This window comes from Mauremys reevesii, linkage group 14, assembly GCF_016161935.1.
Source record: "Mauremys reevesii isolate NIE-2019 linkage group 14, ASM1616193v1, whole genome shotgun sequence".
NCBI lineage: Eukaryota > Metazoa > Chordata > Testudines > Geoemydidae > Mauremys > Mauremys reevesii.
The window spans coordinates 39,354,506-39,363,266 of NC_052636.1; the positions used below are offsets into that span (position 1 = coordinate 39,354,506).

At 50.9% G+C, this 8,761-nt stretch overlaps 1 non-coding gene across 1 annotated transcript; it reads left to right on the plus strand.

The window, feature by feature from the left end:
* The first annotated feature begins 8,213 nt into the window (after positions 1-8,213).
* Positions 8,214-8,286, plus strand: TRNAF-GAA. Its single transcript has one exon. It is a non-coding gene; the product is annotated as a tRNA-Phe (tRNA).
* The last annotated feature ends 475 nt before the right edge of the window (positions 8,287-8,761 follow it).

Below are 8,761 nucleotides of genomic sequence, written 5' to 3' on the forward strand. Positions count from 1 at the left end.
GTGACTGTTCAATTTTCTCTCACCCCATGGTTTCCAGGTTCCTTAAGGGACTGGAACGTTTGTACCCCAAGTCCATCACCCAGCCCCCACCTGGGATCTAAACCTGGTGTTGACCAAGCTTATGGGGGCCCCCTTCAAGCCTATGGTCACCTGTTCCCTGCTGTACCTTTCCTGGAAGAAAGGTCGCTATCATCTCAGCGCTATCACCTCGGCTTGGCGAGTCTCGGAGCTTCGTGCCTTGACGGCTGATCCCCCTTATACGTCTTCCATAAGGACAAGGTACACCTGCGGCCACACCCCTCTTTCCTCCCTAAGGTGGTGTCTGCTTTTCATGTCAATCAAGACATTTTCCTCCCAGTTTTTTTCCTGAAGCCGCACTCATCGTGCCGGGAACAACAACTACATACTTTGGATGTCCGTAGGGCTCTCGCCTTTTATATAGAGAGAACAAAACCCTTCCGGCGTTCACCTCAGCTCTTTGTAGCGGTGGCAGACCGCATGAAGGGCATGCTGGTCTCTTCCCAACGGATCTCATCTTGGGTAACATCCTGCATCAGAACGTGCTACGAACTGGCTCACGTTCCCACTAGCCATCTCACTGCCCATTCTACGTGGGCGCAGGCCTCTTCTGCCGCCTTCCTGGCTCATGTCCCCATCCAGGAAATATGTCGGGCGGCTACCTGGTCATCGATTCACACCTTTGCCTCACACTACGCATTGGTCCAACAATCCAGAGACGATGCAGCCTTTGGCTCAGCAGTTTTGCATTCTGCGACGTCTCACTCCGACCCCACCGCCTAGGTAAGGCTTGGGAATCACCTAACTGGAATGGATATGAGCAATCACTCGAAGAAGAAAAGACGGTTACTCACCATTGTAACTGTTGTTCTTCGGGATGTGGTGCTCATATACATTCACCTCCCGCCTCCTTCCCCATTGTCAGAGTAGCTGGCAGAAGGAACTGAGGAGTGGACGGGTCGGCAGGGGTATATATCCGGCGCTATAGCGGCGCCACTCCAGGGGGCACCCAGCCGACCCACCGAGTGTTGCTAGGGTAAAAAACTTCCGATGAGCGTGCACGCGGCGCGCGCGCACCTAACTGAAATGGATATGAGCAACACATCTCAAAGAACAACAGTTACAACGGTGAGTAACCGTCTTTTTCAGTGTGACTGGTTTGGGATGTGAGGATGTGACCCTGCGCTTCCCAGCTTATGGCTGCCCCTGCTGCTTAGCCAAAGGCCTTAGCTTAAGAACAAGGCCTCAGACGGTCACAGTAAGAGAAGGCCCTTACAAATACAGACAGTGATTTTGTTTCTTTGTTTTCATACTCCTGTAAGTAGCTAAGTGATAAAAAATACACCTAAGTTCTTAAACTATAGACTTTACAGGCAGGCCTGAATATTTCTATGTTAACAGTGGGGTCTATCCCTTCCCCCATTCTGTGTCTGTCTTGTCTATTCAGATTGTAAATTCTTCAGGGCATGGGCCATCTACTGTTCTCTGTTTTTACTTTGCCGAGCACAATGGGGACCCACTGTTAGTTGGTCCTTAGGCACTAAGGTAATGAATATGATTTATAATCATAATAACTCTCCTGCCACTTTGAGCCAAGGAAGCTGGCCTTGGGATGTTACTGCTTAAAAATGAGCTGGGGGTTAAAACCATGGAATATTCTTTGTGACAAGTATCCCACAAATTTCACTGACCTCCCTCGTTTTCTTTACCTGCAGTAGGGTTTCCAAATTCCAAACCTGATGTGATCTCACAGATGGAACAGGGGAACAGCCGTGGGTCCCAGACCTCCAGGGCTCTGAGAAAGAACTGCTTCCAACAGCTGCCTTCACAGGTGAGGAATTGGTTAAACCAACTCAAAAACTGTGTGGGAATGCAGGAAACATTCGGGATGCCCTACAAAGATCCTGTGAGCTCTCCAAGTTCAGGATTGTTCCTGCAGATGTGGAATCATTATGGCAGATGTCAGTCAGAATAGGAGGGCAGCCATGAGTGACAACTGGCAGCAGGTCCCTCCCCAGTCTCACTTTCCCCCGAGTGTTCTCGTGAGATGCAGACCAAAACTGATCCCTTCCTCTCTCTTCTGTGGAAGGGTTTGGGGAAAATCAGCACCTGATAGGTTTGATCTCTCCCACACATATTTTGGATTGTTCATCCCTTTTACCATTCCTCTCTCTAAGATTTTCTTTCTTTCCGGCAAAGGGAGTGACCTGTGTCTGGATTCTCTCTGTCTCCCATCAGGTGATGGGATGGTGAGTCAGAATGAGGAGGAGAAACCCCAGCAGGAAGATGCTGAGCAAGGAGAACCACATGGAACTTTATCAGGAAGATCCAAAGGGAATGTTACTGGGAGTTGTCGACTGCAGAAAAAACAAAAGCCTGTGAGACTCAGCAGAGGCCAGAGGAAAACTTTAGTAGCCACTCAGACCTTATAACAAGTGACAGAATTAACTTGGAAGAGACACGCCACATGTGCCATGAGTGTGGGAAAAGCTTCAATCGGCGCTCTGTCCTGAGTACACACAGGAAAATCCACACAGGGGAGAAGCCCTACACGTGCGCTGCGTGCAGGAAAAACTTCAATCAGAACTCAGACCTTATTAGACATCAGAGAATCCACACAGGGGAGATGCCCTACACATGCTCTGAGTGCGGGAAAAGCTTCAATCAGAGCTCTGTCCTGAGCACACACAGGAGAATCCACACAGGGGAGATGCCCTACACGTGCTCTGAGTGCGGGAAAAGCTTCAATCAGAACTCAAACTTTATTAGACATCAGAAAATCCACATGAGAGAGAACTGTAATAAATCCCTTGACTAGGGCTGGGCAACATTTTTTAAAAAAAATCACATTTCCAATTCCCACATTGTGATTTTTGCACCATCTTCACCGTGGTCTCTCAGCTCCCCCAGATGAGTTACCTGCTTCTGCCTTTTGCAGCTCACCCTTCTTTGGGGTCAGTGTGATCTTTTCTATCAACTCCTTTCCTTTTGAGCCAGGAATGTTCATCAGCTCCTGGAGGTTTGATCCCAACAAGGTACAGTGAGGCAAAAAGTATCTGTGCCTTACATCCACTAGGGCTGTACATGGCGTTGTCTGCTCAAGTTAGTGATCTTGATGTAAAAAGACAATTATAGTTCTAGAACAGATGCCCAGGTGCAGTGGTTGGCATTAGCTTTCCCCTTCAACTGACCTAAATTCCATCACTTTTCCTAGTCTAAACAAACCCTGAGCATCACGGTTATACTGTTCCCCCATTTCAAAGCCATTGTTAGTCATCGAGTTCCCCTTTTGGAAATAAATTGTTTCATTCCCAGTTGCTCTGATGTTGCTTCAAGTTGTGTTGGAGAGCAGATATTTTTACTACCATTTTTCTCACTTAAAATATATTGAACTAATACAAAGAGCAGGAACAGGGCAGGGATAGGAAAAATTGTCATTTCACCCTCTGTAAAAACAGTAAATCAGAGGGATTCCCAACGAGAGGCGTACAGCTTTCTGGGCCAGAGCTACATCCCCGTGGTGCCAGTGTAGACACCCTGGTCGATTACAGTGCTGTGATTGGCCTCCGGGAGGTATCCACAATCCCTGTTCTCGCCTCTCTGGTCTTTGGTTTGAATTCTACTGCACTCCCTCAGGTGACCAACCGTGAACCCCACCCTTAAATTCCTTGGGAATTTTGAAAGTCCCACTTCTACAGAGACTAATTATGGTTACAGACCCATCCTGAAATTAGAGCAGGATATTGTAAAGCTTTATCTCATAGTACAGTAACACAATTCAAACCTGTCAGCACAGAGGAGAAAGCACTCCTTCAGTTCACATTTATTGCTACTGATCTCCCTGACAAATTTCCTTTTCTCAGTACTGCTCCAGGTGTTTTCCCTCTGTTCCCTCCCAACTGTGGTTACGGGACTGCAGCAGCTCCCCAGGGCCAGCTTTGCTCTTTCACTTACATCCTTCACTTGTTTGGTTAGAGCTGGGTCTGCCCCCAGTTTAATTCACATCTGAGAGCTCAGGTACCAGCAGATCGTTACAAAGGCTAAATTCCCATCACCACCAGTGGGAGGTTATCCTGGGCTGCCAGGGCTGCAGGATTTAGCCCATGGTCAGTCAAGGTGCTACAGCAGCTGCACTCTTACATTGTGAGTCCTGCAACTTAATACCAAACTGCTCTGCCATAGTCTGCAGGGGGCCTGACTTGCTGAGAATCTGGCAGAAGAGAGACCCTGGAGTAGAGAAGGAAAATGTCCTCAGCAGTCACAGCTGGCAGGAGCAGGAAGGTTCAGTTTGTTTTAAACTTCTCTCCCTGCTCAAGCCTTTAATCATTCCTGTGGCTCTTCTCTGAACGCTCTGCAATTTACCAGGGACAACAACCAACCAACCAAACCAGGCTGTTCTGCCCAATGTAACAGTCTATTGCCTTTCAAGGCTGACTATAAATCAGCTCGTTCTATTCACCCAAGAGTTCCACTTTAAGGGCTTTTGTTTTCTAATTCCAATCAAATCCTGTGCAACAGCATCATTGTTAACTCATCATCTGGTCACTTCACATTCACAGGTCACAAAGGGGCAGGTCTAAGTCTTTCCTCCCACACCAACATGAAAAAATCAGTGACAGAAAATGCCGTAAAGCGCCTCTGCTGCCTTGCACAACAGCCTGGGGAAATACACGAGGGGAAGTGCTTTCCTCTCTCCTCCTGACACCGGGTAACATTTCTGTCTGTCCTCGAGATCCTGCCTCAGGGACAGGCTTGAGGATGCAAATGACATGTTAAGGCTTCATTGGATTGCACGTTCCTTTACTCCTTCAATAGTGATAAGGGTGCGTGAGCGTGAAACAATCCAGCTCTGACTTTCACACCGGAGGCAATTTTCAGGCTCGCGATAAAAAAAAAATCTTTCTTTCTAACCTGAACAAGTTGAATCGAGTCGTTGCGAGATGATAAATCCAGAGCCCCAGGCTGACTTTCCTTCATCACGTTTTTAGAGTGGATCACATTCACTGGGTGGGTCTTCTGCTGGGAAGTGTCTGTCCAGTGGCAGCACCCAGTGCACATTCCCCACTTACCAACTCATCTTCAGTATATCGGCCACTGAACCTAGCGAGGGGGGAGGGTCCCAGTGGTCAGGCTCCAGCCCCTGGATCCCGAGGCTGGCAAGCCCGAGTCAGCCGGCCTGGGCCAGCTGTGGGGTTTAATTGCGCTGCAGACATACACGGGTGTCACAATCCCAGCTTTCTCCTCAGGGAATCAAGCCCTCGTCCCCCCCGTGACAGGCAGGGAGCGTCACCACTGTACTCGTGAGGTCGGAACTGACACTGCCCCTGCACAGGGACCCAGGGGAACGGCTCCTTGGCCAGCTGTGGCTGGCAGGAGACCCAGCGAGGCAGGAGCTGCTCTGGGTTCTCGGCAGGGGAGAGTAACTGGGAGAAGGGGGGAGTTTGTCTCTGATTTACAGGGAGCTTTGCCAGAGTGGAGCCTGAAGGTCACATGCTGGGGGGCTGTGACGGGCACACAGGCTCCGTGCTCTGGAACAGCTCTGAGTCAAACCCAGGCAGGAGCCTCGTCAGTGTGACCCCCCCAGGGGACGCTCTTACTGGGGGAAGCCTCCTTGGCTTCAGCCCCTCCTGGGACTGACCTTGGACCTTTCAGCCCCCCTGTTCCACACCAGGAGCTTCCTGCAGTGAGTCCACCTGAATCAGACACCTCGGAAAGCCTCACCCCCCCCCCCCCGAAGGGGAGTCCTGCACCCCAACTTCCACAGTCCCCAGTGACTCTCAGCCAGCGCTGTACAACAGAAGGTTCGTTAGGGGTGTGGGATCCAGCCTGGGAAAGTTCTGTGTTCGCACAGGAAGCAGGAAGATTCAGCAACATCCATCTTGGGCAGACCCCGAACTCAGAGCCTGGGCTCTCCCCTCGAGTCCCCAACCCAGCAGACTCCTTGCTCCCAACAGCCCGACTCAGCCAGGCCCTTTGCCCCTCGTCTGTCCTTTGTCCTGTTTCCCTGGCAACCTGCTCACCTGGCCTCCAGCTCGTTCTTTGTTCTCCGACTCCTCCCGGCCCGCTGGCCTCTTGCAGCAGGTGCGCCCCGGCCATCGGTTGCTAGGAGACAGAATTTGTGGCCATTGTTTGGGCCCAGGCAGCCAGACAGCAGCCACACCTGCCCTTTGGGGGTCTCTGCCAAGATTTAACCCCCTTGTCCCACCACCGAGATCCGTGGTCCCAAAGCACTTCAGGGTCATGCCCCCACCCCGTCCATGCTCCCCCCGAGTCGTGGCTGGGAGTGGGGCCGCAGCTAAGGGGGAAGGGACACAGACAGGAGTAAGGGGCTGAGGCAGGGGCCAGAGCTGGGGCTGGAGCCAAGAGTGGAGCTGGGTGGCTCCCCCTCCCCACCCCCATGGGGGCTGGCCCGGGCCCAGTTGCATCCCCCTGAATGTTACTCCATTCCCCCTGGCAGGGTGCACCCCACATTTTGGACCTTTAACCTAGATAGTCGTGCAACAAATAGGGGAAACTGAGGTACACACAAGATGCAAACAAAACATCCAGAAAATTCCCACTTCGTCACAGGGGTGTCAGTGGGGTCTGAGCTGGGCAGCAGCACAGGGAAGTGGGGAGGTTAAACTGCAAAACATCCCCCTGTGTTCCCGCAAAAGCCTCTCGTTTATCCCCTAACCCCCTCCCCATGAAAATCTCCACCCCGGCCCGGGCCCACACAGACCCCCACACAGCAACGCCCAATTTTAAAATTTATAGCTTGTCCTTGGCCTTCCACAAACATTGTTCCCATCAAAATGATCCGGGGCTTTTACAATGAGAATGAGAAAACAAACTAAATCAAACCCAAAGAAACCGCTATCGACCTCCCCACCACACACACTTTGGGTCTGAATTTTTCCACTGAAATGTTGAGGCAATAAAACTCTCACTGCTCTTGTCCAGAAACAAACCTAAGCCCCCCATGCAGTACCTGGGGCATCTATGTCTGACCCACCAAGGCTTCAGCTCCTTTGGGGAGATTTCCAGCTGCCCAATTCTGCTGCTATTCCAGGGGAGCAATTCCTGGCTCCTGTCAGCATTTATCTCAGCCCTGTTCTGGGCATCACAGGTTTCTCTGGGAAAGGGCAGCGAGTGGTTCTAGGGTCCAGTGATCCTCCTCCAAATCGAGCTAGAACCTGGGGCTCCTTCCCCTTCCCCAGGCTATGGGCGGGGAGGCATTTCACAGAGCTCTCGGAGCTATAGCCCATGGCTAAGGAGAGAGAAAAAGCCTCCTATCCCCCTCTGCTCTGGGGGCTGGGTTTCCTCCTGAAGCCTCTGCCCCCCACTTTGTGCCCATGGCTCATCCCTGACCCTTGCTGCTGCTCCTTGCTGTAGACTGTGAAAGGAGCGGAGGCAGCACAGGAGCCTTCTGGGGATGCAGATCTGAGGCTTTTGGAGAGACACATTGTCTGAGACATCAGAGCGCTGCAAACCCTGCAGCCACCCCCTCAATCCGGGGCCTGTTCCAGCCCTGAGTCTGGGCTGCCGCGATCCCTCCCCCAGAGCAGGGCGCCCACAGATTACAGCCTGGAAATAGGCGTGTGAGACTGATTCCTGCTTTCCCTGACAGGGCCTCCCTAGACCAAGTAGCGTCCCAGGCAAGACGTGTCTTCGGAACCCCCCAGCCCCGCTCCATATGTTAAACCATTGAATACCTTATTTTTATTGCATTTGTAGCTCATTTCATTATTTCGATGCACAATCTGGATGCATGATTTTCTCTATCATATAAGACAATAAATGTTCATGCTAGGATGTGTAAATCTGTATTTATTCATGCCGTATATAAGCAAATGAAAAAATCATTTCTTCTAAGCATATAGAAACTTTTAATTTTGACAGTAACTGAAATGTACTAACATCTAGTAATGGAGCACTCACCAGCACAGGGTGGGCCGGTATTAAATAGTGTTACAGTCGGAGACAGACAGTGTTAGGATGTTAACCCCAGGCCCTTTGTTCAAAGGTCGCTTCGCTCGCCTTTCCCCCATGAACTGAAGCGCAGCATTCAAGAGATCCAGAGACTAGTTGATGATGTTTCCAAGGGCTAAAATAGCAAGCGATGTCTGTCTTGCATTGGCCATTGTTGACTGGAGAGATGGTTTATGGAGAATAAACTTCAAGGTGAGAAGCAGCCCAAAAAGGCCTCTGCAGGTGCTGAAGTAGCTCAGTTGGGAGAGCATTAGACTGAAGATCTAAAGGTCCCTGGTTTAATCCCAGGTTTCAGCAGGCTGTTTCATCCCTCTTCCTGCAGCAGTGGGCTCTTTCCTGGAAGCACAGCACTGCCTTTACTCAATGCAAGACCCTCATTTTGGGCTTCACTGCAGGAAAAGGCAGCATTGGCTTCTGCACCCAGTTGGGCCACTGAACCTTTCTTTCTTCTCTTGCTGCTTCTCAGCAAGGGGAAGAAAAAGAAACTCCCCTTCAAGCTAGAGTCACAAGGGTGATGTAAGGACGACTTCCTGATCCCTGGCTCCAGTCCTCTGCTCTTCCAGCTGACCCATCAAAGAGCTGCTGCCAGTTTCTCCAGGTTCGCCCATCAGTGTGTGCCAGGGTGAGCACCACCAAAGTGCAGGGAATTTGAGGGCAGGGCAGGGCAGTGCACTGTAATGGAGTTTCTGTAGTGTAGTGGTTCTCACATTTCCCTAACCTGCATTAAGCCGGCTAGGCAGAACTGACACCATCATCTCTCAGGTGTTCCCTT